The sequence below is a fragment of the Bos indicus genome, chromosome 19, assembly GCF_029378745.1.
Source record: "Bos indicus isolate NIAB-ARS_2022 breed Sahiwal x Tharparkar chromosome 19, NIAB-ARS_B.indTharparkar_mat_pri_1.0, whole genome shotgun sequence".
Taxonomy (NCBI): domain Eukaryota; kingdom Metazoa; phylum Chordata; class Mammalia; order Artiodactyla; family Bovidae; genus Bos; species Bos indicus.
In genome coordinates this window covers 43,120,757-43,137,503 of record NC_091778.1, presented here as the reverse complement: position 1 = coordinate 43,137,503, position 16,747 = coordinate 43,120,757, and the positions used below count along the sequence as shown (strand labels likewise).

At 46.6% G+C, this 16,747-nt stretch overlaps 1 long non-coding RNA gene and 1 other non-coding gene across 2 annotated transcripts; both read right to left on the bottom strand.

Annotated features, from left to right (window-relative positions):
* Positions 1–5,933: 5,933 nt before the first annotated feature.
* LOC109573517 (uncharacterized) lies at positions 5,934–16,138 on the bottom strand. The gene is made up of 3 exons (XR_002182931.2): positions 16,058–16,138; positions 12,725–12,819; positions 5,934–6,784 (listed from the first exon to the last, which is right to left on the bottom strand). It is a non-coding gene; the product is annotated as an uncharacterized lncRNA (long non-coding RNA).
* On the bottom strand, positions 11,831–11,950 carry LOC139177866 (small nucleolar RNA SNORA26). Its single transcript, XR_011562331.1, has one exon. It is a non-coding gene; the product is annotated as a small nucleolar RNA SNORA26 (small nucleolar RNA).
* Positions 16,139–16,747: the final 609 nt, after the last annotated feature.

Below are 16,747 nucleotides of genomic sequence, written 5' to 3'. Positions count from 1 at the left end.
AATTTCCTGAATGATAGGGGTGCTAGAATAATTTTTTTATTAGAATGTTTGGTCTTGGTCTCTGGTTCCTGACACAGGAGCTTCTAAGACTCAAGTCTTTGGAGCAATAAGTGTCTTTTTGTCTGTTAATGTGATGCCTGGTGGCTGTGGGCCCTAGATAACTTCCGGATGAGGGCTGGTTGCCAGAGGAACCAATCACATGATTAGAGAGTTAGAACATTCAGTCTCAATCTCTAGCCTCCTCTGGGGAAGGGGGAGGGGCTGGAGATGGAATTAGTCACCAGGGGCCAAAGGATTGAATCGATCAAACCTATGTAATGGAAGTTTCATAAAAACTTTAGGAAGCAGAGTGCAGGTTGCTGAACACCCCATGTGTTGGGACGGTGGTGCACTCATTCCTGGGAGTAGAAGGCCCTGAACTTGGGACTCTTCTGCACCTTGCTCTGTATTCCTCTTCATCTGTCTGTTCATCTCTGTCAGTTATACTATCCTGTATAATTAACCGGTAATAGTAAGGGCTTTCCTGGTGGCTCAGATGGTAAAGAATCTGCCTGCAATGTGGGAGACCCGGGGTCGACCCCTGGGTTGGGAAGATCCCGTGGACAAGGGAATGGCTACCCATTCCAGTATTCTTTTCTGGAGGATTCCACAGACAGAGGAGCCTGGTGGGCTACAGTCCATGGTGTTGCAAACTAAGTGACTTACACACACACACACACACACACACACATGAGTGAGTAGTAAACTGTTTTCCTGAGTTCTGTGGGCCATTATAAAAAATTATCGAACCCAAGGAGGAGGTTGAGGGAACCCCCAATTTGTAACCAGAGTTGGACAGAACTGTGGGTCCCTTAGGACCCACCACTTGTGATTGATGTCTGAAGAGGGGGACTGAACCTTTAATCTGTGAGGTCTGTACTAACTATGGGTAGTTAGTGTCAGAATTGCTTGGTATGGAAAATCCTCACATTTATTGTCAGAAGTCTTGTGAGTAGAGAAACCATGTTTCTTTATTAAGGAATTATTATTCATTATTTTAATAATTAAAATTAAGGTCAAGAAGCAACAGTTAGAACAACAGACTGGTTCCAAATTGGGAAAGGAGTACGTCAAGGCTGTATATTGTCACCCTGCTTATTTAACTTATTGCAAAGTATAACACGCGAAATGCCAGGCTGGATGAAGCACAAGCTGGAATCAAGATTGCTGGGAGAAATATCAATAACCTCAGATATGCAGATGACACCACTGTTATGGAAGAAAGTGAAGAGGAACTAAAAAGCCTCTTGATGAAAGTGAAAGAGGAGAGTGAAAAAGCTGGCTTGAAACTCAACATTCAAAAAATGAAGATCATGGCATCTGGTCCCATCACTTCATGGCAAATAGATGGGGAAACAATGGAAACAGTGAGAGATTTTATTTTCTTGGGCTCCAAAATCACTGCAGATGGTGATTGCAGCCATGAAATGAAAAGACACTTGCTCCTTGAAAGAAAAGCTATGACCAACCTAGACAGCATATTAAAAAGCAGAGACATTACTTTGCCAATAAAGGTCCATCTAATCAAAGCTATGGCTTTTCCAGTAGTCATGTATGGATGTGAGAGTTGGACCTTAAAGAAAGCTGAGTGCTGAAGAATTGATACTTTTGAACTGTCGTGTTGGAGAAGACTCTTGAGAGTCCCTTGGACAGCAAGGAGATCAAACCAGTCAGTCCTAAAGGAAATCAACCCTGAATATTCATTGCAAGGACTGATGCTGAAGCAAAAACTCCAATACTTTGGCCACCTGCTTCGAAGAACTGACTCATTGGAAAAGATCCTGATGCTGGGAAAGATTGAAGGCAGGAAGAGAAGGGGACGACAGGATGAGATGGTTGGTTGGCATCACTGACTCAATGGACATGAGTTTGAGCAAGCTCCAGGAGTTGATGATGGACAGGGAGGCCTGCTGTGCTGCAATCCATGGGGTCGCAAAGAGTTGGACATGACTGAGCGACTGAACTGAACTGATTAATTATTTTAGGTGTGATAATTGTATGAGGTTATGTTAAATAAAAAGGGTTCTTAGCTGCTAGCTACATACTGAAATATTTAAGGGTGAAATGCTATGATTCCTGGAATTTATTTGAAATAATATGTAGTGAGGAGGGAGGAGGTGGGTGGGGATATAAATGAAGGTGGTTTGTGAATTGACAGTAGTTAACTTTGAGTGGTGGGTGCATGGGGATCTTTTATATAATTTTTTTCTACTTTGGTGCATGTTAAAAAACTCCTGTAATAAAACAGTTTTTGTTGTTCAGTTGCTCAGTTGTGTCTGACTCTTTGTGATGCCCTGGGCTGTAGCACACCAGTCTCCTCTGTCCTCCACCATCTCCTGGAGTTTGCTCAAATTCATGTCCATTGAGTCAGTCATCCTTACCATCACCATCCATCTATCTAACCATTTCATCCTCTGCTGCCTCCTTCTCCTTTTGCTTCAAACTTTCCCAGCATCAGGGTGTTGTTTTCCAATGAGTCAACACTTTGTATCAGGTGGCCAAAGTATTGGAGCTTCAGCTTTAGCATCAGTCCTCCCAAAGAATATTCAGGGTTGATTTCCTTTAGGACTGACTGGTTTGATCTCCTTGCTATCTAAGGGACTCTCAAGAGTCTTCTCCAGCACCACAGTTTGAAAGCATCAATTATTCAGTGCTTAGCCTTCTTTAACTTCTATGCAGAATACATCATGAGAAACACTGGGCTGGAAGAAGCACAAGCTGGAATCAAGATTGCCAGCAGAAATATCAATAACCTCAGATATGCAGATGACACCACCCTTATGGCAGAAAGTGAAGAGGAACTAAAAAGCCTCTTGATGAAAGTGAAAGAGGAGAGTGAAAAAGTTGGCTTAAAGCTCAACATTCAGAAAACTAGATCATGGCATCCGGTCCCATCACTTCATGGGAAATAGATGGGGAAACAGTGGAAACAGTGTCAGACTTTATTTTTTTGGGCTCAAAACCACTGCAGATGGTGACTGCAGCCATGAAATTAAAAGATGCTTACTCCTTGGAAGGAAAGTTATGACCAACCTAGATAGCATATTCAAAAGCAGAGACATTACTTTGCCAACAAAGGTCCATCTAGTCAAGGCTGTGGTTTTTCCAGTAGTCAAATATGGATGTGAGAGTTGGACTGTGAAGAAAGCTGAGCACCGAAGAATTGATGCTTTTGAACTGTGGTGTTGGAGAAGACTCTTGAGAGTCCCTTGGACTGCAAGGAGATCCAACCAGTCCATTCTAAAGGAGCTCAGCCCTGGGTGTTCTTTGGAAGGAATGATGCTAAAGCTGAAACTCCAGTACTTTGGCCACCTCATGTGAAGAGATGACTCATTGGAAAAGACTCTGATGCTGGGAGGGATTGGGGGCAGGAGGAGAAGGGGATGACAAAGGATGAGATGGCTGGATGGCATCACTGACTCGATGGACGTGAGTCTGAGTGAACTCCGGGAGTTGGTGATGGACAGGGAGGCCTGGCATGCTGCGATTCATGGGGTCACAAAGAGTCGGACATGACTGAGCGACTGAACTGAACTGAACTAGCCTTCTTTATGGACCAACTCTCACATCCATACATGACTACTGGAAAAACCATAGTTTTGACTATATGGACCTTTGTCACCAAAGTGATGTCACTGCTTTTTAATATGCTGTCTAGGTTTGTCATAGCTTTCCCTCCAAGGAGCAAGCATCTTTTAATTTCATGGTTGCAATCACTGTCTGCAGTGATTATGGAGCCCAAGAAAAGAAAGAAACTCTGTCGCTTTCACTTTTTCCCCTTCTGTTTGCCATGAAGTGATGGGGCTGGTTGCCATGATCTTAGTTTTTTTGAATGTTGAGTTTCAAGCCGGCTTTATCACTCTCCTCTTTTACCTTCATCAAGAGGCTCCTTAGTTCTTCTTCACTTTCTGCCATTAGAATGGTATCATCTGCAGATCTGAGGTTACTATTTCTCCTGGCAATCTTGCAATCTTGATTCTAGCTTGTGATTCGTTCAGCCTGGCATTTCACATGATGTACTCTGCACTTCCCTGGTGGCTCAGATGGTAAATTGTCTGTCTACAATGTGAGAGACTTGGGTTCGATCCCTGGGTTGGGAAAATTCCCTAGAGAAGGAAATGGCAACCCACTCCAGTAGTCTTGCCTTGAAAATCCCATGGACGGAGGAGCTTGGTGCAGGCTACTGTCCATGGGGTCGCAAAGAGTCGGGCACGACTGAGCAACTTCACTTTGCACTTCACTTTCACTCTGCATATAAGTTAAATAAGACAATAACCTTATATATATATATATATATATATATATATATATATATATATATATATAATAGTAACATATATACAGGCGCATACTTAGTTGCTCAGTTGTGTCTTGACTCTTGTGACCCCATAGACTGTAGCCTGCCAGGCTCCTCTGTCCATGGGATTCTCCAGGCAAGAATACTGGAGTGGGTTGCTATTTCCTTCTCCAGGGGCTCTTCCCAGCCTAGGGCTTGAACCCGAGTCTCCTGCATTGCAGTCAGACTCTTTAACCACTGAGCTACGAGGGAAGCCCACACATGTATGTGTATGCACATGAGCCTCTTTCTGGACTGATAAACAGAATTCTGATTCTACAACTACATCAACTGCATCTTTAGTGGCTATGTAATTTTTGTCTGCATGAAGCAGAAATAATGCTACCAGTTTCCTTTACTTGGACATTGACATCATCTCCAATCCTCTGTTCTCATCAACAGCACTGGATCAACATCCTTGCAGATAATTCAACTTGCATGTCTTTCAGGATTTCTGAGAATAAATTCCTCTAAGTGGATTTTCTGGGTGAACAGATCAGCATATCTTTAAGGTTTTTGCCAAACTGCCCTCCAGAGACAAATGGGTTCATGTTTCCTCCAGCAGCCCTTCTGAGGGCGGGCCTGTCGCCTTTCTCCCAGTGACTTCTCTAACTGTTCTCTCCCTGGGCTCTGTGACACTCTTTCATATCTTGGCCACAGGCTTTACAAATCCTGGTTCATCACATTTAGTTGTCACATAAACCCAATGGGGCAAGGACTTTTAGTACCACTGTTTTATAGGCAGGGAGACCAAGGCTTAGAAAGGGTGAGTAACCTGCCCAAGGTCACACAGCTGCTAGTAAGCTCTGATTGGAGGGCCTGGCTTGGAACTGTATTAAGGGGCAGCTCTCCCTTTGCTTTCTCTACTAGCTCCCCTTCCTTCTTTGGACTCATGCCCCATCCCAAACTCCTGCTTCCTGCTCTCTTGGGTCTCACATTCCTCTCTTCTACGGCAAACTCTTTCCCCACCCGCTCTATGAAGATGGCTTCCAAGTTTGCACCTTGGTTCAGTTCAGCTTCCATGAGTTTCTGTTTCCGAGTCTCTCTCTAGAAGGGGTGTTAGAATCACAGTAGTCAAGAGAACTTTGGCTCAGGGATCCCTACCTCCTGTAAGTCCCTTCCCTTCTCTGATTCTCAGTCCCTCCTGTGGATAAGTGGGAAACATCACACAAGATTGGGAAACAGGGTAGCAGTTCCTCTTAGCAGAAGCTAAACATAGACTCACCATATGACTCATAATTCCACTTCTGGGTACCAATCCACAAGCGTTAAAAGGAGAGTCACGAATAGATGTATACCAATGTTCATAGCAGCATTATTCACAATTAGCCAAAAGCTGAAAAAACCCCAAATGTTCATTGGTGGATGAACGGATAAACAAAATGTGGAATATCTATATAATAGAATATTACTCTGCCTTAAAAAAGGAATGAAATTCTGACACATGTTACAACATGAATCAACCTTGAAGACATTATGCTAAATGAAATAAACCAGACACAAAAGAACAAATATTGGATGATTCCATGTATATGAAGTACACAGAATAGGCAAATTTGTAGAAATAGAATGGCCGTTGCCAGGGGCTGGGGGAAGGGAGAATGTGGAGTTATTTTTTAATGGGTATAGAGTTTCAGTTTGGGAAGATGAAAGTTACTGGAGATGGATTGTTATGAGGATAATGCTGATGAAAGATGGTTGTAAAACAACAATGTGAATCTATTTAATGCCATCAAACAATATATTTAAAAATGATTAAAATGATAAATTTTATGGTTTGCGTATCTTCCCAAAATAAAACACACACATATACAAATGCACACACACATGGTTACCCAGTGGATTGAAATTAATTCACTTGTTATCCTCCCTATGATGTTTAATAAACATCCCAAACTCAGCCTGCCCTAGATTGAGATCTCCCCTTACCACCAAAATTACCTCTGCCATAGCCACCCTATCTTGGCTGGTGGCAACTCCATCCCCATGGAGACAGCATCCTGACTAGTCTCCCCTCTCCCAGCCCACATCCAGTCTTTAGGAAACTCTGGGCTCCGTGCACATATCCCTGCTGTCTGGTCCCCACACAGCAGCCTGAGAAAGCTCCTGAAAATGCAAGTCCTGTTGCAATGCTCTTCTGCTCAAAAGTAAAAGCTGGTCTTCACATGTTCTATGAGGCTGCCTGTATCAATCCCGGTCACCTCTCCCAGCTCATATCAACTCCACGACCCTCGGCCCTCCACTCTAGCCACCCCAGCTCCCTTGCTGGGCTAGAACATGCCAGAAATGCTCCCACTTTGGGATCTGGAAGCTTCTCCCCAGACAGTCACATGGCTTTCTTCTCCAAAGTCTTGTAGGGGAGGAAAACATAATTTTCCCTCTGTCGTTCTAAGTTTCTGGTTGACATTCCTGTAATAAAAGACAGATTAAAAGAGAAAAACAAAATATTTATTAACATGTATAATTCCATACAGGGGAGGTAACCAGGAAAAAATGAGTGACTTCATGGTGGCTTAGAAGTGAAGTGAAGTGAAGTCGCTTAGTTGTGTCCAACTCTTTGCGACCCCATGAACTGTAGCCTACCAAGATCCTCTGTCCGTGGGATTTTCCAGGCAAGAGTACTGGAGTAGGTTGCCATTTCCTTCTCCAGGGGATCTTCCCAACCCAGAGATCAAACCCAGGTCTCCCGCATTGTAGACACTTTACCGTCTGAGCCACCAGGGAAGTACCATGGACTGTAGTACATGGAATTCTCCATGCCAGAATGCTGGAGTGGGTAGCCTTTCCTTTCTCCAGGGGATCTTCCCAACGCAGGGACTGAACCCAGATCTACCACATTGGCGGATTCTTTACTCTGAGCCACAAGGGAAGCCCAAGAATACTGGAGTGGGTAGCCTATCCCTTCGCCAGGGCATCTTCCTGACCCAGGAATTGAACCAGGGTCTCCTGTAGGCAGATTCTTTACCAACTGAGCTATCAGGGAAGCCCGAGGTGGCTTAGAAGTCAGATTTAAATATCATTTTAATAGGAAAAAGGGAAGGGAGGGGGGATATAGCCCTTTTAAGGAGAAGTAAATTTAGAAAAAACTTCTCAAAAATTGAAGTATAGTTGGTTTAAAATATCTGTTAGTTTCAGGTGTACAGCACAGTGATTCAGTTATATAAATAAATTCTTCAGTTTCTCTTTCCTTATAGATTATGACAAAATACTGAGTAGAGTTCTCTGTGCTATGCAGTATGTTCTTCTTGCTTATCTATGGTAAATACAGTAGCGTGTGTATGTTAATTCCAACCTCCTAGTTCATCCCTCCCCCAACCCCCTTTCCCCTTTGGTAACCATAAATTTGTTTTATATCTGTGAGTCTGTTTTGAAAATAAGTTCATTTGTATCACATTTCTTCAAAAGATTTCGTGCTCTCCTTCCTCTCAAGATTTAGCTTAAATGCCTCCTTTGTAACAGTATGAAAAGGCAAAACGATAGGATACTGAAAGAGAAACTCCCCAGGTCAGTAGGTGCCCAATATGCTACTGGAGATTAGTGGAGAAATAACTCCAGAAAGAATGAAGGGATGGAGCCAAAGCAAAAAGAATACCCAGCTGTGAATGTGACTGGTGATAGAAGCAAGGTCCAATGCTGTAAAGAGCAATATTGCATAGGAACCTGGAATGTCAGGTCCATGAATCAAGGCAAATTGGAAGTGGTCAAACAAGAGATGGCAAGAGTGAATGTTGACATTCTAGGAATCAGCGAACTGAAATGGACTGGAATGGGTGAATTTAACTCAGATGACCATTATATCTACTACTGCAGGCAGGAATGCCTCAGAAGAAATGGAGTAGCCATCATGGTCAACAAAACAGTCCGAAATGCAGTACTTGGATGCAATCTCAAAAATGACAGAATGATCTCTGTTCGTTTCCAAGGCAAACCATTCAATATCACAGTAATCCAAGTCTATGCCACAATCAGTAATGCTGAAGAAGCTAAAGTTGAATGGTTCTATGAAGACCTACAAGACCCTTTAGAACTAACACCCAAAAAAGATGTCCTTTTCATTATAGGGGACTGGAATGCAAAAGTAGGAAGTCAAGAAACACCTGGAGTAACAGGCAAATTTGGCCTTGGAATACGGAATGAAGCAGGGCAAAGACTAATAGAGTTTTGCCAAGAAAATGCACTGGTCATAACAAACACCCTCTTCCAACAACACAAGAGAAGACTCTATACATGGACATCACCAGATGGTCAACACTGAAATCAGATTGATTATATTCTTTGCAGCCAAAGATGGAGAAGCTCTATACAGTCAGCAAAAACAAGACCAGGAGCTGACTGTGGCTCAGACCATGAACTCCTTATTGCCAAATTCAGACTTAAATTGGAGAAAGTAGGGAAAACCACTAGACCATTGAGGTATGACCTAAATCAAATCCCTTATGATTATACAGTAGAAGTGAGAAATAGATTTAAGGGCGTAGATCTGATAGATAGAGTGTCTGATGAACTATGGAATGAGGTTCATGACATTGTACAGGAGACAGGGATCAAGACCATCCCCATGGAAAAGAAATGCAAAAAAGCAAAATGGCTGTCTGGGGAGGCCTTACAAATAGCTGTGAAAAGAAGAGAAATGAAAAGCAAAGGAGAAAAGGAAAGATATAAACATCTGAATGCAGAGTTCCAAAGAATAGCAAGAAGAGCTAAGAAAGCCTTCTTCAGTGATCAATGCAAAGAAATAGAGGAAAACAACAGAATGGGAAAGACTAGGGATCTCTTCAAGAAAATTAGAGATACCAAAGGAACATTTCATGCAAAGATGGGCTCGATAAAGGACAGAAATGGTATGGACCTAACAGAAGCAGAAGATATTAAGAAGAGATGGCAAGAATACACAGAAGAACTGTACAAAAAAGATCTTCACGACCCAGATAATCACGATAGTGTGATCACTGACCTGGAGCCAGACATCCTGGAATGTGAAGTCAAGTGGGCCTTAGAAAGCATCACTATGAACAAAGCTAGTGGAGGTGATAGAATTCCAGTTGAGCTATTCCAAATCCTGAAAGATGATGCTGTGAAAGTGCTGCACTCAATATGCCAGCAAATTTGGAAAACTCAGCAGTGGCCACAGGACTGGAAAAGGTCAGTTTTCATTCCAATCCCCAAAAAAGGCAATGCCAAAGAATGCTCAAACTACTGCACAATTGCACTCATCTCACACGCTAGTAAAGTAATGCTCAAAATTCTCCAAGCCAGGCTTCAGCAATATGTGAACCATGAAATTCCTGATGTTCAAGCTGGTTTTAGAAAAGGCAGAGGAACCAGAGATCAAATTGCCAACATCCGCTGGATCATGGAAAAAGCAATAGAGTTCCAGAAAAGCATCTATTTCTGCTTTATTGACTATGCCAAAGCATTTGACTGTGTGGATCACAATAAACTGTGGAAAATTCTGAAAGAGAAGGGAATACCAGAACACCTGATCTGCCTCTTGAGAAATTTGTATGCAGGTCAGGAAGCAACAGTTAGAACTGGACATGGAACAACAGACTGGTTCCAAATAGGAAAAGGAGTTCGTCAAGGCTGTATATTGTCACCCTGTTTATTTAACTTATATGCAGAGTACATCATGAGAAACGCTGGGCTGGAAGAAACACAAGCTGGAATCAAGATTGCCAGGAGAAATATCAATAACCTCAGATATGCAGGTGACACCACCTTTATGGCAGAAAGTGAAGAGGAACTAAAAAGCCTCTTGATGAAAGTAAAAGAGGAGAGTGAAAAAGTTGGCTTAAAGCTCAACATTCAGAAAACGAAGATCATGGCATCTGGTCCCATCACTTCATGGCAAATAGATGGGGAAACAGTGGAAACAGTGTCAGACTTTATTTTTCTGGGCTCCAAAATCACTGCAGATGGTGACTGCAGCCATGAAATTAAAAGACGCTTACTTCTTGGAAGCAAAGTTATGACCAACCTAGATAGCATATCCAAAAGCAGAGATGTTACTTTGCCAAAAAAGATTTGTCTAGTTAAGGCTATGGTTTTTCCTGTGGTCATGTATGGATGTGAGAGTTGGACTGTGAAGAAGGCTGAACACCGAAGAATTGATGCTTTTGAACTGTGGTGTTGGAGAAGACTCTTGAGAGTCCCTTGGACTGCAAGGAGATCCAACCAGTCCATTCTGAAGGAGATCAGCCCTGGGATTTCTTTGGAAGGAATGATGCTAAAGCTGAAACTCCAGTACTTCGGCCATCTCATGTGAAGAGTTGACTCATTGGAAAAGACTCTGATGCTGGGAGGGATTGGGGTCAGGAGGAGAAGGGGACAACAGAGGATGAGATGGCTGGATGGGATCACCGACTCGATGGACGTGAGTCTGAGTGAACTCCGGGAGTTGGTGATGGACAGGGAGGCCTGGGGTGCTGCGATTCATGGGGTCACAAAGAGTCGGACACGACTGAGCAACGGATCTGATCTGATCTCCTTTGTACAGAGGCCTCTCCCAGCCATGCTGTTTTATTTATTATTATTATTTATTTTGCTGTGCCAGGCCTCAGTTGCAGCACGCAGGATCTTCCATCTGCCTTGCGGCATGCGGTATCTTTTTAGCTGTGGCACGTGACTTCTTTTAGTTGTGGCACGTGGGATCTAGTCCCTGACCAGGGATCGAACCCCTGCCCCCTGCGTTTTAGCCAGTGGACCACTAGGGGAGTCACATGATCACCCTGTTTTAAGCTGCAGCCCTCCACCCTTTCTTCTCATACTCCTTTTCCTGCATCACCGCTCTTTTTTTTTTTTCCCCTTAGCACCTTCTAGGACACGGTGTATTTTATCTATTTATCAGTGCTGTTAATGCCCACCTCCTCCACTGGAATCAACCATCAGTTACTGATAGATCGCAAGCCCTTTAGCACAGGGCCTGACACATAGTAGGCTCAGTAAACACTGGTCGAAGGCATGTATGAGTTAAAGTGCTTTGTTTACTATGTAGTCTCCTGCGTGACTGCTACTGCTTCCATTTTTACTGATTTATTATTCCTAGTTGCGTGAAGGACATGTTCACGGAGAGCAACTCAAGCTGAAGCCCTCATCTCTCCCGGTGGCCCTGGCTCATCAGCGCTCCCAGGGGTACCACCCTCAGCACTGCACGTCCTTCAACCGTTTTCAGCTCTCCTGTTCACTCCCCTCCTCTGCAGTTATACTGCTCTTTCCTGGAGACATACGTGCTGGAGCTTGCCCTTGCTCGAAGACCACTGCGTAAGGATTTAAGTACAAACTCAGCCTTGCCCATTAGGCTCCCAAATGATCTTGCCCTTAACGCCTTAACCCCTGACCTAGTCTTGGGACAAACTGGATTCCTTAGAAACGATGCTTTCCTGACTCCGTGCCTTTGCTCAGGCTAGTCTCTCTATCTGGAGTGACTACTTCTTCTTCTTCTTTTTTTTCCCCGTCAGCTGTGACTCCAGCCAGGATCCAAAGAGGAGTTCCACAGTCTCTTCTCTGGATTTTACGGAGACTGTCTTTACCCTTCTGTGTTAGCCTCCTAAGGCACTGCGAACCTTAAAAGGGCACAGGAAAAGGGTGTGGAGGGCCTTCTTTCATCTTCACTTGCCTCCAGTTCTACCTGCCCACCCCACCTCTTTTTTTTTTTTTTAATTCAGAGAGTTTTCTTGTTTGTTTATAATTTTTTTGGCTGTACTGGGTCTTCGTTGCTGTGTCGGCTTTCTCTAGTTGCGGTGAGTGGGGTCCACTCTCCAATTGTGGTTTGTAGATTTCTCATTGCAGTGGCTCTAAGGTGCTCAAATTCCAGTGACTGTGGCACATGGGCTCAGTAGTTGAGGCTCCCGGGCTCTAGAGCACAGGCTCAATCCTTGTGGCAGGTGGGATCCGCCAGGGATGGAACCCATGGCTCTTGCACTGGCAGGTCGATTCTTTACCACTGAGCCACCAGGGAAGTCCCTGTGCTGTGCTATGCTTAGTCGCTCAGTTGTGTTTGACTCTGTGACCCCATGGACCGTAGCCCGCCAGGCTCCTCTGTCTGTGGGGATTCTTCAGGCAAGAATACTGGAGTGGGTTGCCTCCTCCAGGGGATCTTCCTAACCCAGGGATCGAACCTGGGTCTTCCGCATTGCAGGCGGATTCTTTACCACCTGAGCCACCAGGGAAGCCCCTACCTGCCCAGCTTCAACATCACTTTCCTGATGCTTCTCTATCTTTTGGAAACTTTTGCTGACCTTCTATTTTGGTGAGTATTCGGTGCTGAGTTGAGTTTTGGGTCACGTCACTTGGAGGCCGCGAGGCCAGACTGTAAGCTGTAAATGAACTGTAAAGGATAATGGGCTGTACCTTGTTCCTTCCTGTGTCTGGAGGAGATGGAGCGCAGTGCTCAGCCCGGTCTACTCCGGAACTTGCTCCGAGCGGCGGAACGGGCGCACTTCCTTCTATGGACACAAGATGGCAACATAGACCAGGCTTCAGAACAGGTGAGGCTCCCTCCCCTCCCATGTTCCCCGGTCTTCCCTGCACTCAAGGCCCTAAAAAGTAACCCGGTTCCCTCGAAGTGTGTGGAGGAGAGTCGTCTCTCTAGGACTTGGGGCGTCTGTTCTGGGGTGGGGGCACCGGTGGGAGGCCTATAGGGAGGGTGTGCCTGGGTTTCCTGTACCTCCCCCTCCCAAGATCCGTTTTCCAAGGGAGACCCAGGTAGGATGGAAGGAGCACCGGGGAGGGAGTGGTAGGTTTGGTCCTAGGTCTGCACTGCGGCCTCGGGCAAGTGTCTGTGTACTAGGAACGAACTGATCACAAAGTCCAGCTCGCGGCAAATGGCCACGGAGACTCCACTTTCGGCTCTCTCTCAGACCCCTTGCCCCAGTTTTTCGGAAGGTGAAATGATGATTGCACTAATTATCTGACAGTCACCACATTCTCCGCTTTTCTTGATTCTGTGTGGCCCAGAAGAGGGGCAAGATGCCAGAAGAGGGACGATGTTGCAACAGAGGGGACTTTATTTTAAACTTTTGGCTGCACTCAAGGCTTGTGGGACCTTAGTTCCCCCACCAGGGATCCCACCCCCGCCCCCGCATTGAAAGGCAGAGTATTAACTGCTGGACAGCCAGGGAAGACCTCATTGCTGTTGCTGTTTATTACTGGACTCATTGGAAAAGACTCTGATGCTGGGAGGGATTGGGGGTAGGAGGAGAAGGGGACGACAGAGGATGAGATGGCTGGATGGCATCACCGACTCGATGGACGTGAGTTTGAGTGAACTCCGGGAGTTGGTGATGGACAGGGAGGCCTGGCGTGCTGCAATTCATGGGGTCGCAAAGAGTGGGACACGACTGAGCGACTGAACTGAATGAACTGAACTGATGGGAGTCCTTTCCGCTCCAACATTTGACCACTGAGACCAACTGAGAAAGCAAGGGCAGGACCGTGTAGTTTAGGGATGTCTGAAATGGGTCTGCCTGAGGGGAAGGGCAAAGATGTCTGGAGAGGGTCAGGGACAGCCTGGGGCTTCCCTGGGGCGAGGAGTTGTGTGGTAAAGGGGCGGGATTACCCCCAGCAGTTCTCAGGCAGAGCTGGGTTGGGTAGGGACTGCGTGTCCTTCCACCTCTTCCCGGGGCACGCAACGACGGGTCTGCCCAGCAGAGGGAGCCGCGAGCACCCGGAGCCCAGCCTTGAGCTTCCTCCAGCTTCGTAGTTCAGTTCAGTTCAGTCGCTCAGTTGTGTCCGACTCTGCGACTGCAGCACGCCAGGCTTCCCTGTTCATCACCAACTCCCGGAGCTTGCTCAAACTCATGTCCGTCGAGTCGGGGATGCCATCCAACCATCTTATCCTCTGTCATCCCCTTCTCTTGCCTTTAGTCTTTCCCAGCATCAAGGTCTTTTCCAATCAGTCAGTTCTTCACGTCAGGTGGCCGAAGTATTGGGGTTTCAGCTTCAGCGTCAGTCCTTCCAATGAATATTCAGGACTGATTTCCTAATGGATGTCTCCTGGGCCTCTGCACGTGAAGCCTGGCATGCTGCCGTCCATGGGGTCACAAAGAGTCGGACACGACTAAGTGACTGAACAACAACTGCAACCCTCACCTGGGATGTGATGGGAGTGAGGGTACTGCTGGCTAAGCTGGGGAGCTGTGGGCATTGTTACCATTTGTAATTGTGCTGGCTTATGTCCCAAGTGGCAATTGTGGGTTTGCCTGTAATCAGTAATCATTCATTCACTCATTTATTTATTCAGTTCACACTATTGCACACCCACTGAGTGGCAGGCACTGTAGTGGGAGTGAAGTGGCAAACAAGGAGTGTGCCCTGATGACCAACGCCAACCACCCATGTCACAGGTCAGCCCGGGGCGCTTGGGGAGCGCCCGGGAGGGGGAGCACGTCCTGCCTCCATTCCTGTAAGTGCGCCCACTCAGAGGTGAGCAAGGTTATGCCTCTTACACAGAGGAGAGAATTGAGGTTCAGAGAGGTTAGGTAAGGTGCCCAAAGTCACACAGCCTTTAAGGGGACGAGCTGGGGTTTGCACCTGGAGCCTTCCCCACCTGCCCTGTGAGGCTGCCTCCCTCAGGGAAGAGCCAGTGAGGGTGTGAGCGGGTGAGAGGCTGTTCTGGGGGCTCCGCCTATGCATGGCCTGAGCAGGACAGGAGCCTGTGGGCTGGGGAGCATACAGCTGGCTGATTCATCCCAGAATGAATGACTTTGCAGCAATCAGAACTGCCCAGTCATGGAAGGGTGAACCTGAGGAGCAGAAGTGATTTGCCTCTTTGCGGGCCTTGCAGGGGCTGCCGGCAGCCCCCGGCACATTCACACAGCATTGGAGGCTCAGCCTGGCACAGTTCCCTTCTCCCTCCAGCCTCGTCTTGCCTCCTCTCCCGGCTGTTCTCTGTGTTCCTGCCTTTCCGGCCTTCCTTCAGCAACTTGTTGGGCACACACACCTCTGGGCCTTTGCACATGCACACTCCCTCTTGTCTGGCTAACTCACCCACCTTCAGGCCGTTCCAAGCCTTCCCCAATGCGTTGAGTGCTGCTCTGCTGGTTTAAGCTTCTCCATTCCCCCTAAATATGCCTCTTCATGCCTTACTGATCTTTCCCAGGTAGCTCAGTAGTAAAGAATATGCCTGCCAATGCAGGAGACACAAGAGATGCAGGTTCAGTACCTGGGTTGGGATGATCTCCTGGAGGGGGAAATGGCAACCCACTCCAGTATTCTTGCCTGGACAGAGGAGCCTGGTGGGCTACAGCCATAGGGTTGCAGAGTCAGACACGACTGAAGTGACTTAGCACTTAGCACGCATGCCTTACAGAAATTAACGGGTAATACTCGTCCCCGCTGGACTGTCAGATATACCTGACAGAATGTCTTGTTCTCAGTGCAGCGGGGTGCCTCCTTTGGTGCTCAAGAAAGGTTTCTTGAAAGAATTAATGAAGAATGAATGAAGGTAAGAAAGAATGAAACAAACAAGCAAAGCCCAATGCATGGTCAGGAGATTTGGGTCAGTTGATGATCTTTCAAGTATCTTCCAGCCACCCTCTGGGTGCAGCTCTTGTTCCTTGCTCAGGGCACACCCTCCTCCCCCCAACGCCCGTCCCCCATCCCCGAGTCTCAAAGACACAATTAACACCTAACGTTTTTTAAGCATCTGGACACCCTGTTGGGCACTGCCATATGTATTCTCACCCATCAAATAATCAGGGACGACCTGAAACGTTGTCAGTGGACACAAGTTTGAAGACTTCAGTCGGCCTGGAAGAGTTTGCGGGCTGGCCTCGCTCGTTGCCATGAGTCCGCACGGCCCCGCCCTCCCTCGGACCCCACCCCTTGTATGCACGTCCAAAGACGGCCAGCAGGTGGCGGTAGACGACAAAGGTCGGGGCTCAGCTTGCTCCGTCCCATCCCCGACCGCCCGCAGGGGCGCTGAGGCTCTACTGGGTGCTCGGATGCGGAGGGTCGGGTTTACTAAGTAGGGCTAGGGAGACGGGGTCAGCCCTGCCTGGAGATGGCGTAGGTCAGAAGCTTAGCAAAGGAGGAAGGAAGGCTGTGTGGCACCTTCGTTCTTTCTCTTTCGTATAGTGCAGTATTGGAGAAGGAAATGGCAACCCACTCCAGTGTTCTTGCCTGGAGAATCCCAGGGACAGGGGAGCCTGGTGGGCTCCCGTCTATGGGGTCGCACAGAGTCGGACACGACTGAAGTGACTTAGCAGCAGCAGCAGCAGCAACCTCTACCTTATAGGCTTAAGAAGTAAACTTTTTTTTAGGTTTTACTGGCTATCTGGTCTCTTCCATAATCACTCAATTCTGGTCTCCAAGTGTGAAATAACCCTTGAACAAATGGGTGTGGCCGTGTTCCAATAAATACTTGTGGACATT